We start from the raw sequence: 12,053 nt of genomic DNA, 5'->3' as shown, positions 1-12,053 counted from the left end.
TGATGAAAATTGTAGTCCAAAACATCTGGAGGGTGGCAGGTTGGTGAAGTCTGTTCAATAATATGGATAGCTCTTCTGCCCCCATGCATCTTGTTTAAAGCCATGCTTTGGAACAGGGTTCTGTGCATCAAAAGCAGAGGTGACCAATCAGCAGCCCTAAACAGAGCTTTTAGTCATGCCTTGGATGCATGTGCTCCATAACTATGAGTATGTGTCATTGATTTTATTAAAGCATGACCCTCCATGAAGGATATACTTCTGTCTCCTGGCCCACTCACTGGAGAATAATCTGCCTCCCTTAATACCAAAATTGGACACCCCTAATCTAAAGAATCCCCAGCTAATACCTGCCCAGGCTTTTCACAATCTCTGCACTGCATATTTGTGGTACTGGGTGGTTGGTTTGTGACTAGGGCATATGAGGTCAAGGATCTGTTCCCTGTTTTGGAACATGTTGCTCTTGCAAGAAATGCAAGTTAGAGATTTGCGAACAAGATTGAAACAGGGAGTGAAAATACGCATGGAACTGTACTGTTGTTCAGTGTGGAAAATCCAATATATAGCTGCTCTGCCCCAGTTGTAATGCAGTTGCAAAGCCCAGTTTGTTTACGTGACGTTTTATGTGATACATATATTTGACATACCTCCTCTGGCAGATCTTTAGAAAAAGAAAAAGTGGCTGGTCCTGATGAGGAGCTCTCTTTCTTGTTCTTTCAGAGGGTCAAACTAGAACAGACACCAGACACCAGCCCTTCCCTCCTCTTGTCAGTTCTCCAGTGCAGACCACCCCTAAAAGCTGCTATTGGCCACTGGGGGAGGGGGCGTTCCCACACTGTGCATTTTTGTTGTCCCCTCTTCAGTTTACCCAGATTGTGAAGCACTTGGGGGGGGGACTATCTATTGGAAAATTTCTCTTTTTCTCTCTGTTTCTATGTACATATGTGCATGTGATTAAAAACCTGTGTCACAGTCCTGATCCAAATGCTCCCCCTCTTCTGTGGCTGGTTTTAGCCCCCTACCCATATGCCAGAGATGCATTTATGCTCCCCTAACATCATAACTAATTTGCTTATCATGTGCACATTTTAGGCAAAATTATAATTTAGTACAATAATCTAAGCATATTCCAAAACCTATTTTTTAAAATGACAAACTCAAAACAAAATGTTAGGAAACACGTGGACAGTTTCATAATGCTGCTTTCAATTAACCCTTGCATAACATTTCATTGCAATTTGAGCTTATGCATTTGTTAATAAACTTTTGTAGTCATAATAGATGCCATAGGAGTGTTAGCAATGGTCTGAAAGGGAATTTAATTTGTTGCATTTACTCAGCAAATTCTACTGTTAATAAAAGCTCTCACTGCACAGTGCTGTTCCACTTTCTACCTTTTAATCCACCTTCATTTTCGTCATCTGTTTTTACAGTCATGAAAATTCGTCTCTGCTATGGCGATGGTAGACATGTGGGTTATAGTGGCAAAACAGAGCTACATGACTCATTCAAATTACTTCCCCCTGCTCCAACTGCCAAAACACTCCTTTGCTTAGCATTTGAAGGGGAAAACATCTGGAATGACTAAGCAGCTTTATGTGTCAGTTACAAGAGTTAGTAGGCTGTGACTTGCCATCCTCCTCTCTGTATCAGAGGAATATGTGTACAGGAATAACATAGAAGACTTTGGAAAATGCTGGAATGAGTTAGGCTATAAATACCTTTCTGGAACAGCACACAGATAGCAATATAAAACAGGGAAAACAAACAAACTTTGAAATGTGCTTTAAGAAGACAGAGTCCAGATGCTGTTTTGACTATGTGTTCATGCAATGAAGAGCATGGCTTTTAAAACCAGAAAGCTGGTTTGGATCTTAGTAAAATAAATTGAAAGCTTTCCCTAAAAGAATATGGAATTCCAGATAATTCTAGCAGCCAAACCTTTTTCTGGAATGTTGTGATGATGAGTTCATTTGAAAAAAGAAAGTTCAAAAGCGAGAGAAGATTTTTGTTACACTTGGAAAAGGAGGGGTGAGAGAGGGCGGCTGCTTCAAGATGTGTTCTCTTTTACCATACGCGTCATTGATAAGCAGTTTAAGGAGAAACATGAAATCTTATTAAGAAAAGAATGTGTTTAACTTTACAGATAGGGTTCTCTAGACCTAACACATGGTCAAATGTAGTTTTGCACTGTGAGGTTCAGTTGTTCATGTAAATCTTGCCATTTGTGGGGAAGTGAAAGAGTCTCTCTCCTCCTACTATTTTGAGTATTTTTTTCACACCTGTTTGTGCATGTTCTTTCCTTGCTTCAACTTCAGCTTCATTGTCATTTTCTTGAAAAGGCTTGTTCACTTTGCGATCCAGTTAATCAGGGATCACTGGGTGAAAGTGATTGGCCACATGGTCATAATGTCATCTTTTTTAGATACTTGACATTATTGCTGAGAGCAAATGCCTACTTTGAATGTGTGGGTGAGGGGGCTGGGGAGGAAGAAGACAGCTGCCTGTAACTCAGGTAACCAGGCTGACACTTCCTATCATGTTTCTGGCAGTATTTTTTGCTTGCTAGTACTGTGCAGCAGATGTTTGCTCCAAACTAGTTTTGGGTATGTGCACTTAATGCATGACTAGTTGGGGCAGAATCTGAATGGATGACAAGCTTGGTGAGTTGAAAGTAACGGTGTGAATAGATGGCATCTCCTTGGCTAGATTGGGACAAGGAAGCATCAATTTAGTTGCCTCACCAAAAAGAGATGCATATAATTTCCCTCTAATATCCATTTCCCTGTGAGAAGTTTTTCTCTTTCACAAATAGGTCTTTAGTATCAATGGAACAGTGTGGGACATCATGGGGAGTGGAAATGTTCACTGAATGCTCCCCTGCCCCTGCATTTTGGCAAAGCTTAAAAGCATCCCAAAATTGTTGTGTTCAGATCCCTGCATAGCTGTAGATTTGCCGAGTTCCCTTGGATTAATCACATGCTGCCATGGTTCTCCGCAAGTCAAGTGGGACGAATGGTATCTGTCTCATTTGTTTGTTGCAAAGAGAGAGCAGAAGGGTTTTGTACTGTTGCACATAAAAAAGTGATGATATTTGTTATTTATACCCCACCATCAGTGTTTGTGATGCTTACACAGTTTTATATGTGGTGTACACAAGTCCCTGCTACCAAGGAGATCATACTGTGGAACAGGCAATGGCAAAGCAATGGAAGAAGGAAAAAATGAGGGCAGTGCAGTAAAATGTGGTGAAATACTGTCACAGTTCTTGATGCTTGTTGGGGATTGAGCTTTGCAAATCAATGGATCAGTGAGTTTTCAGAAGGGATGTGAAGGAAGGGGAAGAGGTGGAACCACAGGTGTATAAAGATAATATGACAAAGAATGCTTTAATGTGTTTGTGCTGACAGAATAATTCCTTTAGGCGCCTCTGCATGGCAACTTAGCCAAGCAACACCTTTAATTTGAAAGGCTAGATAGCATATTGGCTGTCCTCATTTCATGGAGTGTTTCCATGCCATTATTTACCTTCATTTCAAGTTTTCCTGGAATTAGTTTATCGGTCAGGCTATTAAAGTAGAATACTAGAATATTTTAAAATACTATTATAAAGACATTTCCTCATAATAGACGTCACAGATTCATACAAATTCAGATTCATGCATTCTGATGTGTGTGTAAGAGTCTGAGTAGTGAACACAGGAAAGATAAAATGTCGGATACTTATTATGATAGTTCCCTCCGATGGACTGTATAGATCTGGCCAAGTTGATGCCCTAGCTGTCATAAATATCTAGGAAGCTTTTGTAGAGTTTGCTTATCCATCTGTTTTAAAGGGCAACTTTGAAATTATTCAGTGTTCAAAACACTGTGACTGTGTTTTGTTGTTGTTTCTGAAGAAGTGTGCATGCACACGAAAGCTCATACCAAGAACTAACTTAGTTGGTCTTTAAGGTGCTACTGGAAGGAATTTTTTTTGTTTTGACTATGGCAGACCAACACGGCTACCTATCTGTAACTTGTTGTTGTTTGGTGTGACAGAGATCAACAAACATAATCCCAGATCTGGGGAAATTTTGAAATAAAGTACTGGTAATTTAGGATGAACAAAATGTCTCTCTTCACTATCCCTCAATAAGTTCCAGATATAGACTTTGCAAGGGAAGGTATGAGTCTCTATATTTGTGCATGGCAGTGTGAGTTCTTTTGTCAATAGGAGAGAAGGATAATATAGTATGAGGTGTGTATTTAACATTCGTTGTGATTGGACAGGAAGGGGTGATGTTTGATGTAGCTCTCCAAGGAGACCAGATATGAAGCTGGCACAGATATTAACCCACACAATTTTGAACAATTATCACATTAAAGGCCTCTGTCAGCCTTCACCTAGGTGAAGTACCTGTTGTTCCTGTTTCAATCCCTCTATAGCTTGTATTGAGAGATTGAGTTTAATCAGAGTCAAAGCATTTTATTGAATATAATACGCTTTAAAAATCAGAAAAATATTTATTCCTGCTCATTTATTACCATTTTGTGGGGTTTGTGTATTACATTTCTATGCCACCTTTCTTCCAAGGAGCTGGAAGGGGTATACAAGATTTTCCTCCTTGCCATTTTTATCCTCACAACAACCCTGTGAGATAGTTTAAGCGGAGAGACTGGTCCAAGGTCAGCCAGGGAGCTTGATGGCTGAGTGAGGATTTGAACCCTAGTCTCCCAGGTCCAATCCAACACTCTTCACCGCTGCACTAAACTGGCTCTGGTTTATGCTGTGGAGGAGGATGGAAGCAGTTGGAACATCTGGCATTATGGGAGACTACCAAGAGGCACTAGAGATAGCCCAAACATTGCCAAGAAAGGCCACAAAGAATGACGTCATGACTTTATGAATGTGGCTTAGTTGTTCCTTCTCTATAATCTTGCCCAGCAACATCTAGGTCATGTCTCGTGGCCCTGGGCTTGCCATTTTATGAAACCATTCTAAGCCAATATTATTTCGAGATATATTCTGGAGAATATGGTTTGTATAGGGGGTTTCCCAAATGGAAATTCTTGATTGTTTTTTAAACTGCACCTTGAACCTGTTCTTCATAGACAAAGTTGGCCTCCCCTTCACATTTTATGGCTGTTACATGACTTGCAGTGTGGACAAATTGCTTCACTATAAAGTGAGTGTAAGAATTTCACATCTTGAAGGCCAGAAATATTTGTTTTCTCCTAAATTGAATAGAAGCACTTCTGCTTTGCAAAGTAGGTCACTGTGGTGTTGGACTGATGCCAAGAGTTTAGCCTTGGGTACTTGAAGTAGGAGCTCTGGAATGTTTCATGACCAGCATGTGTGGGGGTAGTATTGACTGGTATGAATACAATTTTCTTCTTCTGGTAGAGCTTTTTAAAAACCCATTGTCTTTTGGCATGAAATGGACTCATATAATAGAGCTTGATTATCTTTTAAAGAAGAATTTGATATACTGTGAAACAAAAAAATAAATGAGCCTAGAGAAAAACATACTTTAAAAAAATGAGTGTACACAATTTATTCTGAGTATCTTTAATTATGTCCCTGTTTACGCAAGATTCTATCTATATCTACCAGTCTATCATCTATCTATCTATCTATCTATCTATCTATCTATCTATCTATCTATCTATCTATCTTTCCAAAGTTAAAACTATGCTCAAGGTGGCTTACAACATATAAAAATTACACAAGCATAAAAAAGTAGTCATAAACAAAATATCAAAAAGTACACAACCAAATCGAACAATTTTGACACAACTCATAAGATACATAACAAAGATACCAAAAATAACAACAACAACTAGGCCTGGGTGATATATTGATATATCGTCCAGGACTGATATGAGGAGCATACCACGATGTCGGCTTCACTCAGCGGTGTATCGCTGGTGAAACCGCCAGCACTCCTGAGTCCCTCTGCTAGCATTGTCCGCTGGAGGGAGTCAAGAGTTCCTTCCTTCAGTGGGCGCTGTTAGCAGGGGGACTCAGGAGTGGCAGCAGTTTCACCAGCGATATATCACTGAATGAAACCGCCATCCCACTCTGCCCTAATAAGATGGCTGATATAGCTTGTTCCTCCCTCTGCATCTTTAAACTGCTCGACTGAGGAGTGTGCAGCTGCCCTTTGCTCAGTTGAGCAGTTAAAGGAGCCCCCAGCCCAGTGCTGGCTCTGCAAGCCAGAGATGGGGCAGGGGCTCTGTGAAACTGCTCAGTTGAGGGGAGTACGGTTGCCACTCCCTGCATTGAACAGTTAAAGGATCCCCAATGCTGTCTCAGTTGGGGGGAAGCATGATCCTTCCCCCCAGCTGAGCAGCACAAACAAGCTGCATTGTCACAGCCCACGAGATGAGAGTTCGGACAGTTTCATCTGGTGTCTCTCGGGCAGAGGCAAAATCATCTTGGTTTTTTCCACATCGCTGTATATTGCCAAACCACGGTGTTTGGCTGGTGATACACCGTGATGTTGAAATGTTGCTATCACCCAGCCCTAGTAACAACCCCTGCCAAACAAAAACCCCTAAACAATACCCCAGCCCCTAGCAAAGTAAGAAGTGACGTAGCAAATGTATTGCTGTCCATGAAAGAAAACTTGTCCAAGTAAAGCTGTAAATGGATTAATAGTATAAGTCTATATATGTCTATTCAAGTATAGGATTGCACTGAGTTCAATGGAGCTTAGTCCCAGGTAAGTGAGACTGCAGTCTAAATTTCATGACTAGCCATGATATGTTATCTGGGTAATTGCTTGTGAATTATTGCAGAGAAAAGAGATAATCAGCAATTCTAAAGTAACATAAGTGAGGTTCAAGAAACAGAAAGTTTTGCCATATTATACATACAGTGCTGTATAGTGGGAAATAATTATTTAAATCCATATTTTCAAGTGAATGTTCTTATGCAAATAACCCTATATTATCAAAGTTATAGATTGTGAAGATGTTCATTTTTTGGAATTAGGCTGGTCTTTGCATCTCACCTGATTCACTTGTTGAATTTGTCAGTATGATTTTATAGGCACTTCGGTTTTCTGACTGTATTCTCTTGAGTACAACAGTTTTCACTACATATTGAACATAATTGTAAGACAGGATGAGGCAGAGAAGTAATAAATATACAATAATGTAACCGTCTTCTAAGAGGCATATGAGGGCAGCAGCAGAATATTCAGCATAATTGTTTGTACTGAGGGAACAAAATAGTTATCTTTAGTTTCTAGCTTGGCCTTGGTTATTCTGAAATGGTGACCGCACTTTAAAAAATGTCTTCAGTTGTTTTTAAATAAACAGTTTGTACAGCTGCTGTTCACCAGTGGTTCTTGGATGTGCTTTTGGGTTGCCATTACTTCATCCTGCTTCTTATCGCCTTACACGCAGAGCTCTTGTTTTATAGCAGTCTCACCCAAGCTATTGGTTTATTTTCCTTGCAAGGTCAAAAAATAATAATGTTGAACATCTGATTTAGGGGTAGGGTGAGCACTCTCTCTCTCCATCCTCTACACACATGTGGATTTGTCGCCAGCACCATTCATTCTCATCCAGTGTGGCACAGCTCCTGTTTTGGTGCAATAATACCTTCTCTGTTCAATCCAATAGATTCCCCACTCCCCCATCCAGAAGCTAAGGGAATATACTCAAGGGCTTTGCTAGAAGAGCTTTATGGGATTCAGAACTTTGCATAATGATTCACTGGTACGTGTTGGTTAGTGAAATGCATTGCCTTATATAGAATGTTCTCTTCAAAATTTTCTGCAGCTCTTCTGGCAGAGTTCTGTGTAACTCAAACACTTGCACACTTCCTTCGCTATATAAATGGGATGGTGCTTTTATAAACAAAGACATTTGTAGCAAACAATTTCTTAATTAATCTCTTGTGCAGGTTGTTTCCTTCTTGTTCTAAATGGTTCCTACTGGTTCTGTAAAACAATAGCTAGTTATTTACAGCCAAGATTGAAGGTTACACAACCCTCAATGGCACTGTGTCATAGCATTTACTTCTGTTTTCGGTTGTTGTCTTTGCCTTGGTTTGGATAGCAAGCCTGCTCCCTCCCTACTTCCTCTCCCCTCCACCCTTCCACTGGCACAAAAAATAAATAAACCACATGACTCTAATTTTAAAAAATGTCATTGTGACCTGAGAGAAGCAGTCTTGCTTCCTATCCAGTGTTTCCTTTGGATTCACAGCCCCTGAAAAAGTGAAGATAGTCTTTCTGCAGCTCCACACAAAGGCACCTGCTTAATGGACAATCAGCACACATGTATTATTGGCAGGGCATCCTTTTGATTTTGGAAAGCAGAGCAGGCAACTGGACTGATCACGGGGTGCGATTTTGCTACGACTTATTGGGAGTAATCAAGACCACTCCAAAGTTAGAAGCAATTACCTCAGCTCTGTCCACCAGGTTCTGCAGTGTTACTGCTTGCCCCATGTCCCCACCATTTTTCCCACTAGGCTCATGGTTCTGGATGAGGCCCTACTGCCTTCACTCTTGTGGTGGCTGTTTATGTTGCTATTTGACTGATTTGTGTTTCCAGGAAACTGTTTGAATCCAATATTGTCTGGGAATTTCCACTGAACTCTGAAGTCTTAAAAAGGCTTCACATTAATTCTCTGGGCTTTGCTACATAAACATTGCCTTCCCCACCTTCCCAAAAGCAAATTGGGTGCTTTGACCTTGCGTGGAAAAAATGTGTACCTCTGGCCAGAAAACAACTTTTTCAAAGAGCAGTATTCACAACTGAGTGAAAATATTTCCCCACAATGTGAGCTGCAAGAGCAGCTTTGCCCCACACTCATATTTTGAGTTGCCTGTAATAAGGGTATATTAACCTTGAAGCCTAAGGGCAGCTTGAGTTTAGTGACTGTACAACAGGACAGAGGGCTTCAGATAAACCCCACAGGGGATGTGTGAGAGGAGCCTGATGGGCTAGTATTCCCCTATCATGCCAATTCACCTAACAGCCACACCCTCTCCTGCCACTGTGCATTTTGTGTTCTTGAGAATATGTTCTGATTCCAGTGTCTAGAGAATCTCCACACAAGGGGATTCCCTTGCCCAATCATGATCTCTCCTCACACCTGAATTCCCTTCTTCTGTGGATTAGTGCAGAGCCATGACTATCCTATGCACACCCTGCAACTTATATAATTTATTCCTTGAAAGGTTTTTCTAAATGGTAGGTGGTTGGGATGTCCAAAAGTTATTGCTAAATGGTGGCTGGAATAATTCCATAAGCAATCTGTGGGTGCTGCACAGGGGAATAAAATTTGTCAACGAAAGAGGAGAATACTAGGAATTAGGTCAATTCCCTACAGTTGGTTGTTCTGGGTAGTCATCCTTTCATGGTGATTAAGAAATAATCCCAGGAGTGCTAAATTCTGTGGAAGACCACCCAGACTACACACTGACTGAAGATATCGGAGAGCTCATCAGGTCCCCCATCGGCAGTCTTGGAGATCTTGAGTGTTGGTGTAAGGAGCCTCCTCAGGGCTGTTTCAAGGGGATTCTGCTGTGGGTTCCTTGGTGCTTCAGTCCAAGTGCCATCAGTTGAACACCTGGTGGAGTCTCATCCACTCCCCAGCTCTTCAGAGTTTGGGCACTTCTAAAAATATTCAAGCTTGAGCCGTATGCCCACAACAAAGTATGCACCTGAGTTCAAAGTTGCTGAGTAACTCCAAAGTAAAGGATTGCTTATGAGATAAGGAGGCCTTAGTGTCTTTGAGGGTATAGGTTTCAAGGTCTACTCACAGACTATAGCTGTTGAAGCAGGACAGTATCTGAAGAGTTGTGGCATCACTGTGTTGGATTAAGAATGCTGCCGTCCAGCGGTACAAATACAAACAAAAAACAACCCGGATCTGATAAATGAGAAGTTTTGGGTTATTTTAAAGGGCATATCCTTAGCATGAAGCTGAGTAAACACGGCCCATATCAAACCACAAAAAGAATTGATGGTAGCAATAAAGGTGTTTTTTTTAAATAATCAGTACAAAAATAAAATAATAAAATAAAACATGGTATGAACTAAAGGGAAAGGCTGCAATGACAGTTAATATAATTTGATGTAATAATATTTGTGGAAGTGAAGGCTTTTACCTCAGATTTAATCATCCCTTGGTTTCTGATTTGGTGTTGGAGGTATGACACTTTTTTGAGTGTTTTTCTCAGTTGCCCTGAGTTTCTGTGGTGTTTGTTTTGCTTCAAAGTTAAACTAGGGCAATGCTTGAAAGAGCATACTGTCAATTACCCAAAATGCTTGTGCAACCAATCTGCTTGCCTATTTTTGATTGTGCTTAACTGAAACCACCTGTAACTGCCGTTTGAAGAGCAGATGCTTCAGAGTCCCTGAATTTATTGTCATGTTTCCATTTGTGAACTGTCCAAGCTACCATTATTTTCTTAAGCTTCTTCATTTTTGTTCTAAGACTTTGGAGGGCTGGGGCCTTGCTTTAGGCTGTCTGGAGCTTGCCACACATGCAAACTTTGATTTGGTTAAACCATCATAGCAAATAATTGATATAGATGTAGATACACACACACACACACACACACACACACACACACAGCTATTTACAGGATTAGTTTGCTTCACATTTAACACTGCCTCCTTCTGATAACTGTCACTTGCAAAACCCTACATTTTTCATTCTGTCTCCTGTTGCGGTGTATTTGCATTTTTGTATGCTTATTGTTTCATGGGTTGTCTGAGGCAGCCTTCCCCAAGCCATTGGGTGTTTTGGACTACAACTGCTATCATCCCTATTGCCTACACTGGTTAGGGATTATGAAAGTTGCAGTCCAAAATTTCTGGAGGGCACCAGAATGGTGAAGCTTGTGCACAGTTTCTGGGGTATGACTTCTTAAACTATTAATTTTCCCCCCAAAGAATCTTGACAGCTTGTACCTATTGCTGTTTTTAATTCGTTGTTGGCATTACCTGCCACCCCCTCCCACCCTAATCCCCTCCATGTTGCATGTATTAAATTACTTGAATCTTTGTCAAATAACACCAAAGAAACAACTTTTCAAACTCATAGGCAGTGTTCTTCTAGAAAGAACTGGTGCAGCCAGCTTGGCGCAGCCATTGACCATTTACAAGAGCAAAGGTGTTAGACACAGGTGGTTGGGATTCAAATAGGTCACTTCATTATTATTTACCACTATTATAATTTAAACAATATGAAACCATTTTAGGCCTGTTATGGAGGAGAGTCCAAATCAGGGTGGGGAACAGGACCAAGCCCACTGACATCCCTTATCCCCAGAGAGCCATTTTGACAGGTAGGTGAGTCTGCCCAGTTTGCCCACCTGTCTATCACCTGACATCCTCACGGCCTCAGCAGCCACGAAGCCATAATTCTTGATTGCAGGCTACTTTTTCCCTGGAGAGGACTGCCCTTGAAGATGATTCAGAAAATGCAGCTTCCAGTTTACTTGCTGGGATTCCATTTAGAACCAACATAGCCCCTGGTTTAAAACTGTTGCTGTTGTTGCTGCTTTCTTTCTGGGCTGAATGCAAAGTGCTCGCATTACCATTTATATTCTAAAGTAACTTAGGCCTAAATATATGAAACAGCACCTACTTCCCTACAGACCCTCTTGGGTGTTTAGATTTGCAGAGGGAACCCTCTTCGTAGTTCTACTGCCTTCACAAGTTTGGTATGTATGTGTGTGTACCTCTTTACCTTAGCTTCCAACACCTGAAACATATATACTTGAACCCATCCTATTATTTTGATTGTAATCTATTTTTACTGTTTTTAATACTTTATATATAAATTGCTGCAGACTGAGACCTCATAGTGAAGGGTAGGTAAGAGGTCAAATGAAATATGTAGTAGTAATTATATTTAATAATAATTTAAATGATTGACTTGAGAAGATTCTTATAGATTGTTGCTTTTCTTTTCTTTTAATCGTGCCCTATTGGCCTGGTAATTCTTACAGTATGACTTAAATAGAGTGTGATGAGTACTCTGTTTTGACTTTATGGCTTTGCATAATGTTTTTCCATTAAAGCTGGTAATCATATTTTTA

At 40.6% G+C, this 12,053-nt stretch overlaps 1 protein-coding gene across 9 annotated transcripts in view; it reads left to right on the top strand.

The window, feature by feature from the left end:
- The window catches only part of ARHGAP26 (Rho GTPase activating protein 26), a 204,690-nt gene that overhangs the window by 133,161 nt on the left and 59,476 nt on the right, over window positions 1–12,053 (top strand). The gene's annotated exons all lie outside the window — the stretch shown is intronic.

Source organism: Podarcis muralis, chromosome 2, assembly GCF_964188315.1.
Source record: "Podarcis muralis chromosome 2, rPodMur119.hap1.1, whole genome shotgun sequence".
Lineage (NCBI taxonomy): Eukaryota > Metazoa > Chordata > Lepidosauria > Squamata > Lacertidae > Podarcis > Podarcis muralis.
The sequence above is the reverse complement of the archived record's forward strand: the minus strand, read 5'-3'. Positions and strand labels throughout refer to the sequence as shown.